This window comes from Micropterus dolomieu, linkage group LG11 (genome assembly GCF_021292245.1).
Source record: "Micropterus dolomieu isolate WLL.071019.BEF.003 ecotype Adirondacks linkage group LG11, ASM2129224v1, whole genome shotgun sequence".
NCBI classification, from domain to species: domain Eukaryota; kingdom Metazoa; phylum Chordata; class Actinopteri; order Centrarchiformes; family Centrarchidae; genus Micropterus; species Micropterus dolomieu.
The window spans coordinates 245,141-251,515 of record NC_060160.1 but is presented as its reverse complement, the minus strand read 5'-3'; the positions used below and the strand labels follow the sequence as shown (position 1 = coordinate 251,515).

General features: G+C 42.9%; 2 protein-coding genes across 3 annotated transcripts in view; both read left to right on the top strand.

The window, feature by feature from the left end:
* kiaa0586 (KIAA0586 ortholog) overlaps window positions 1-6,375 on the top strand; it is an 88,226-nt gene that overhangs the window by 8,947 nt on the left and 72,904 nt on the right. The gene's annotated exons all lie outside the window — the stretch shown is intronic.
* irf2bpl (interferon regulatory factor 2 binding protein-like) overlaps window positions 1-6,375 on the top strand; it is a 12,203-nt gene that overhangs the window by 3,963 nt on the left and 1,865 nt on the right. The window lies entirely within an intron of this gene.

Sequence of the window (6,375 nt, the reverse complement as noted above, 5' to 3'; positions counted from 1 at the left end):
CGGTCGGACAAAATCCCTAGGAGGAGTTCGTTAAAGTACGAAGTGTGTAAATCATCCAAAATTTGGCGTAAAATTCAAAATGGCTGACTTCCTGTTGGTTTTAGGGCATCGCTCCAAGAGGCTTTTTTGTGCGTCTAGACAAGATACACGTACCACAGAAAATTCGTGCACGTAGGTGAAACGTGCGGCGGGGGCTGCTTCGTTAAAAGTCACTTCCTGTTGCCTGCAGGTGGCGCTATGACTGTGGGTGAATGTCAGCATGTACATGTGTTCAGGGCGGGACTCTCATCCTACATGTACAGTTTGGTGCAGATGTGAGCATGTACACTGAAGTTACGACAACTTCCGTGTCATGGCGAAGAGTTGATCTTTGACGCCACGCCACAGACACGCCTATTGACGAAAACTCGCAAATAGCACAACTTTTCATCTTCAATGCCTTTAGAAGGCACAGCACAAATTTGAAGTCGGTCGGACTAAATCCCTAGGAGGAGTTCGTTAAAGTACGAAGTGTGTAAATCATCCAAAAATGGCCGTAAAATTCAAAATGGCCGACTTCCTGTTGAGTTTAGGGTATGGGTTCTTGAGGCTTTTTTGTGCGTCTTGATATGATACATGTCCCCAGAACAATTCGTGCATGTAGGTTGAACGTGAACGAGGGGCTAATTTTTTCCAATTTTCTAGGTGGCGCTAGCGAGCCATTTTGCCACGCCCATGCACGAAACCCATAAAATACGAAATTTTTCACCGGTTCTGACATGTGTGCAAAGTTTGGTGAGTTTTCGAGTATGCTCAGGTCCCCAAAATGGAGCTTACTTTGCAGAAAAAAGAAAAAAATCTTTACAAATTCAATAGGAACCTCGCACGGTCGTGCTCGGGCCCTAAATAGTGCAGTGTTCGATATTAATCAAAAGCCTTACATTAGATTTCATAAAAGCACTGCTTGAAGTGGATGAAAATAGGTGCCATAGGTGTAACCTGATCTGGAGAGGGCAGAGGAGAGGACCGGCAGCTTGGGAGAAGTCCCGGTACGCAAGAAAATGTCCCGGTACACCAAAGATGTTCATAACGTAGCAGAAGATCAGAAATGAATTTTAACCCTAAACCATGCAGTGATGTATAAACCAGCAGCAGGATTTCATCCAGAGACAGGAACCCAGTGGAAAGACTGATGTGATCCACCTTTGTAGTCTTAGTGAGGACTCAAGCAGAAGCGTTCTGAATCCGCTGCAGATGTCTGCTGGATTTTTTAGGGACATCTTCAAAGACAGCGTTATAGTAGTCAAGTGGACTGACAATAAAGGCAGTGTGGAGGGCGGCCCTGAGATCCAGTAATACAAAGAGTGAATTGTGCCACTGTCACTGAAGACAAAACAAGTTGTTCAGCTGTTGAGAGACGGGAGGTTTGATATGGGCCTGTAACTGTTCATTAGTGACGTTTCTAGATTGTTCTGCTCCGTGAGGCTTTTTTGGACTTCGGGATATGATACATGTGCCACAGAAATTTCGTACACGTAGGTGAAACGTAGTTTGGGGGCTGCTCAGTAGGGGGCGCTAGCGAGCCATTTAAACCCATATACGTGATTTTTCGCTGTGTCTGAATTATGTGCAAAGTTTGATGAGTTTTCTAATATGTTCATATATATATATATATATATAAAAGAAATATCACAGCAAATCTGCATCATAAGAGAAGAAGAAAACAGACAAACAACAAGCATCGACACCTGATGTTAATGTTGTTGAAAGTTTTCTTAAGTTAAGATGCTGCATAGAACACATGAAGTCAGAGGAAAGCAGTCACCTCATTACAAACTATTTATTTTAGTTTTTGCTTAATGAGGCTGTTTGACCATCAATAGTGTATTGATTAATTACAAATATATATTGACATTTAGGCTACCTCTCCTCTACTCTGCGGGGCGAGAGCCTGCAGGACTTTAAATCAGGCAAAAACATCAACTAAAAAGTGTGCAACGTGTTTCAGCATCGTCAAGGTAACGTGATAAAGGCGGTCCCGTTCCAGTTTACAGCATTTTGAGCCCTCTGTTGTGAAGTGGACAGAGTGGACCCAAATGCAACGCTCAAGGTTAACAGGTTTTAATTGGGGAAAGAAGGGGTTGAGGGACTGGAGTTGAGGGAGAGGTGGACGCCGGGGAAATGCAGGCACGGGGAACCGAGGAGACTGAGACCAGAGAGCCGAGGGACACTGGGGGCCGAGGAAGAGAGGAGGCACGGGAGAACTGGTCAGGGGGTTGGTGGAGGAGTGCACACACGGGGGAGGAGACACAGGGAGGCAGGCAGAGTACAGAGAAAAAACCAGGGAAAACAGAATCGCAGACAAAAAAAGGAGAAATAACCAGGACACTCACCGTCAGCCGGGCTGCCACCATCTTAATCTCAGTCACTTTCCAAGTGACGTCAGTAAAGTCTCAATTCAATTAAATTTTATTTATATAGCGCCAAATCACAACAACAGTTATCTCACAGCGCTTTTCATAAAAGAGGAGGTCTAGACCGTACTCTGTGATGCTATTTACAGAAGCCCAACAGTTCCCACCAAGAGCAGCACTAGGAGACAGAGGCAACGAAAAACTTCCTTTAAGAGGCAGAAACCTCGAGCAGAACCATGGCTCAGGGTGGGCGACCATCTGCCTCCACCGGTTGGGGTGAGAGAGAGAGAGAGCGAGGAAGGAAGGAAGAGAGAGGGGGGAGGGAGGCAGCCTACACAATATCCACACAGAGGTACAGACAGTAAAGGTGATGTTGCTATAGACTAAATGAAAAATGGTACAGATATTTACAGTCGTAGTGTTAATGATTATAATAACAATAATAACAATAGGACTAGTAACAATAGTCGTTGCAGCAGAGGGTGTCGAGCAGGAACACGGGAGCAGCAGGAGACCCGCAACCACAGATCCAGACTCCACAGCTCCAGAGCCAGAAAACCTGCAGGAAGTGATAGGAGGAGAGAGGAGAGGGACGAGAAAGCACAAGACTACCAGAAAGGAGAGAAGTTGTGTTAGTAACATGCAATAAAGGGATGAGGTTGCATACAGAGGGAGAGAAAGTAGAGGAGAGAGGAGCTCAGTGCATCATGGGAAATCCCCCGGCAGTCTAGGCCTATAGCAGCATAACTAAGGGATGGTTCAGGACTCACCTGAGCCAGCCCTAACTATAAGCTTTATCAAAGAGGAAAGTCTTAAGCCTACTCTTAAATGTGGAGATGGTGTCTGCCTCCTGAACCCAAACTGGAACCTGGTTCCACAGGAGAGGAGCTTGATAGCTGAACGCTCTGGCTCCTAGTCTACTTTTGGAGACTCTAGGAACCACAAGTAACCCTGTCTGTGAGGGTTCAGGGCTTAGGGGGGACATTGGGATTGGGCCGATGTTCGTTTGCGTTCAGCTGCCCATTCCACACCTGCGCAGTGTGTACCACAGTTGTTCTCACGCATCAGTGGTACATAACCTGTTGGGCAGTAATACTGTAATTTTACTTTTCCCAGTAAAGAGTAATGTAACGGATTACTATTTCCAAAATGGTTATGTTATTACAGTTAGGCTACTAATCCAAGTAATGCTGCGCTACTGAACGCACCATCCCTGACGTAAATGCTCGACCGCGCAGCAGGTCAGCGGCACCGGACCTTATTTTGTTCAAGTCAGGTGCCAAAAAGCTAAAGGAAGACTGGAGAACAGGGAGAGAGGTATTTTTGACAGCTGTAAGTAACGTTATTGCCATTATTGTGTCACAGTCTAAGATGCAAAGAACATTGTCATCTGTTGTAAACTTTGTGCGACCAGCAAAAAGTTTTTGACCACGAAAAATTCTACATTTATACTTAGGATAAATGAAGCATCAGCTAAAGCAACACAGCAACGTGAAACTCAAAAAGAAACGCCGGCCACTTCTGCCAGTAATGCCTGAACTCATCGGGAGAGAGTGGCGTTATATCACCCAGTAATAAGTAGAGTAGCTAATATAACTTTTTTAAGGAGTATACGCTGAGTAACTAGTTGGTAATAACTATTATTTCTGAATAACTTGCCCGACACTGAGTTGACAATAAGGATCGGATAAATTGGTTATGTTTTGATTACAGATAGACTGATCAGCTGTTTGATCTGAGTTTCCTGAAAATAATATAACTGTTTCTTTAACAATTAGGCCACCAGGTCTTAAACAGGCGACAACCTGCACCACTGTGCAATAAAATGGACGAACTTCTGCTACTGGTGAGGAAAAAAAGAGACACTTATTCATCTTCTGTTCTGTGCTTCATGGAGACGTGGCTGTCTGGATCAATACCGGACTCCGCGCTGCAGCTGGCTGGCTTCCAGGTCTACAGAGCGGACCGCGACATGGAACTCTGGCAAAACAAAAGGTGGAGGTGTCTGTTTTTACATTAACAGTGGCTGGTGTAACGACGTGACAGTGATTCAGCAGCACTGTTCTCATGACCTGGAATATTTATTGATACATTGTAAGCCATTCTACTCCCCCCATGAGTTTGCTAGCTACTTTCTGTCGGTCTTCGGGCTGTCTCCGGTGTTCACAGACATTTTTAACACCTCACTGGAGTCATGCCATGTGCCAGCCTGCTTCAAAGTCTTCACCATCATCTCTTTTCCCAAAAAACCAAGGACCACTGGACTAAACAACTACCGACCCATCGCCCTGACATCTGTTCAGGTTCAGGTTCCTTTATTTATTCCCGTAGGTAAATTACATTCCAGAGAATAAGTTTAGGCTATTTCTCAACCATATAAACGATAACACCATACAAACAGAACAAAACACTAAAATCACACTAAAACAATCTACTCCATCTTAATACCATTCATAAAATTAATCCCTACGGGAACAAAGCTGTTATTATTTCTTTTTGTTGTACACCGCAGTACTCTAAACCGTCGGTTGGACGGCAGATACTGGAACTCAAAATAAAGTGGATGAAGTCTGTAAAGTCATGAAATAGTCATGCGCTGTACCTGCCTAGTATACAGCGAGGCTGGGTTCAGTAGTGGTTCCCCAATCAACCTACTGGACCATTTCACAATCTGGTTAATAGAGTTCCGACTCTTTAACGTTAAGTTCCCATACCAAGATACCAGAGAAAAGGAGAGTATGGATTCAATAAAAGCATGATAAAACACAACAGTGTTTTCTCAATTTGAAATTGACAAAGTTTCCTTAAAAAGAACAGACGTTAATGACCCTTTTTACACACCATTTCACAGTTGGCTTCCAAACTCAGCTTTGAATCAATGATTGTCCCAAGGTATTTGTAAGACTGCACACACTCCACTGTTTCACTCTTAATGGATGTGACTTCATGCATATAGACATTCCTTCTGAAATCAATAACCATATCCTTGGTCTTCAGTACATTTAAACGAAGGTGAGACTCCTCACACCACTCAACAAAATCATTAATAATAGGTCCGTGACTGACAATTACAGTGTCGTCTGCGTATTTCAAAACCACACGATTTTCCAAATGACTATGGCACATATTTGTGTAGAGAATAAACAGTAGTGGAGAAAGTACACTTCCTTGTGGTGGAGCAGTGGAGGAAGTAACCTGTGAGGAGATTGTGTTATTTATTTTCACTCTTTGTGTTCTCTCAGTTAAAAAATCTAAAATCCGTCCGACTAAATTATTACTCAGTTTGAACTGTTCTAAAAGTCTACTTACTAGAATGTGAGACTGAATCGTATTAAACGCAGAGGAAAAATCTACAAATAGAAGCCTTGCATGAGACCCCTTCCCCTCCAAATGTTTCAAAAGCAGATGTATCAAGGTGACCGATGCATCCTCTACACCTCTTTTTGATGTAGTAGACCTAAATTTATTAGTTATGCATTTTAATAAATTTCTAAGAATTGATACCCAATTATGAATTTTTAAGATTCATAAAATCATTTTATTTAATCCCTCGTTTTAGGGCACCACCGGAGTTGTTATAATCCTAGAGTCTCCAGACCTCTAGGTAGTTTTGAATAATTATACAATTATTACTAGTGATCAGTTAGTTAATAATCGCTCAGTTATCTTAAATCAGTCAGTCAGTCTCATATCTAAAGGGTCAATTCTCTTGGCAGGAACTAGAAATAGGCAACACACACAGCTCTTGATTATATTACAGTGAATTTATTCTCTAACTAAGGTGATAAAAAGATGGTTGGATACAGGGAACATAAACATTTGCTGAACAATGAGCCTGGAGGTTCGATTGTGGGAAGCATTTGACTCATACGGCATAGGAGCTAATGAAAGTAAACTAATGCTATGATTTTAGGAGTTAAAATGGACATCTGATCACAGGACGTGTGTTAAGTCTTACTGCTTGTCGACAGCCTGCTTTTGG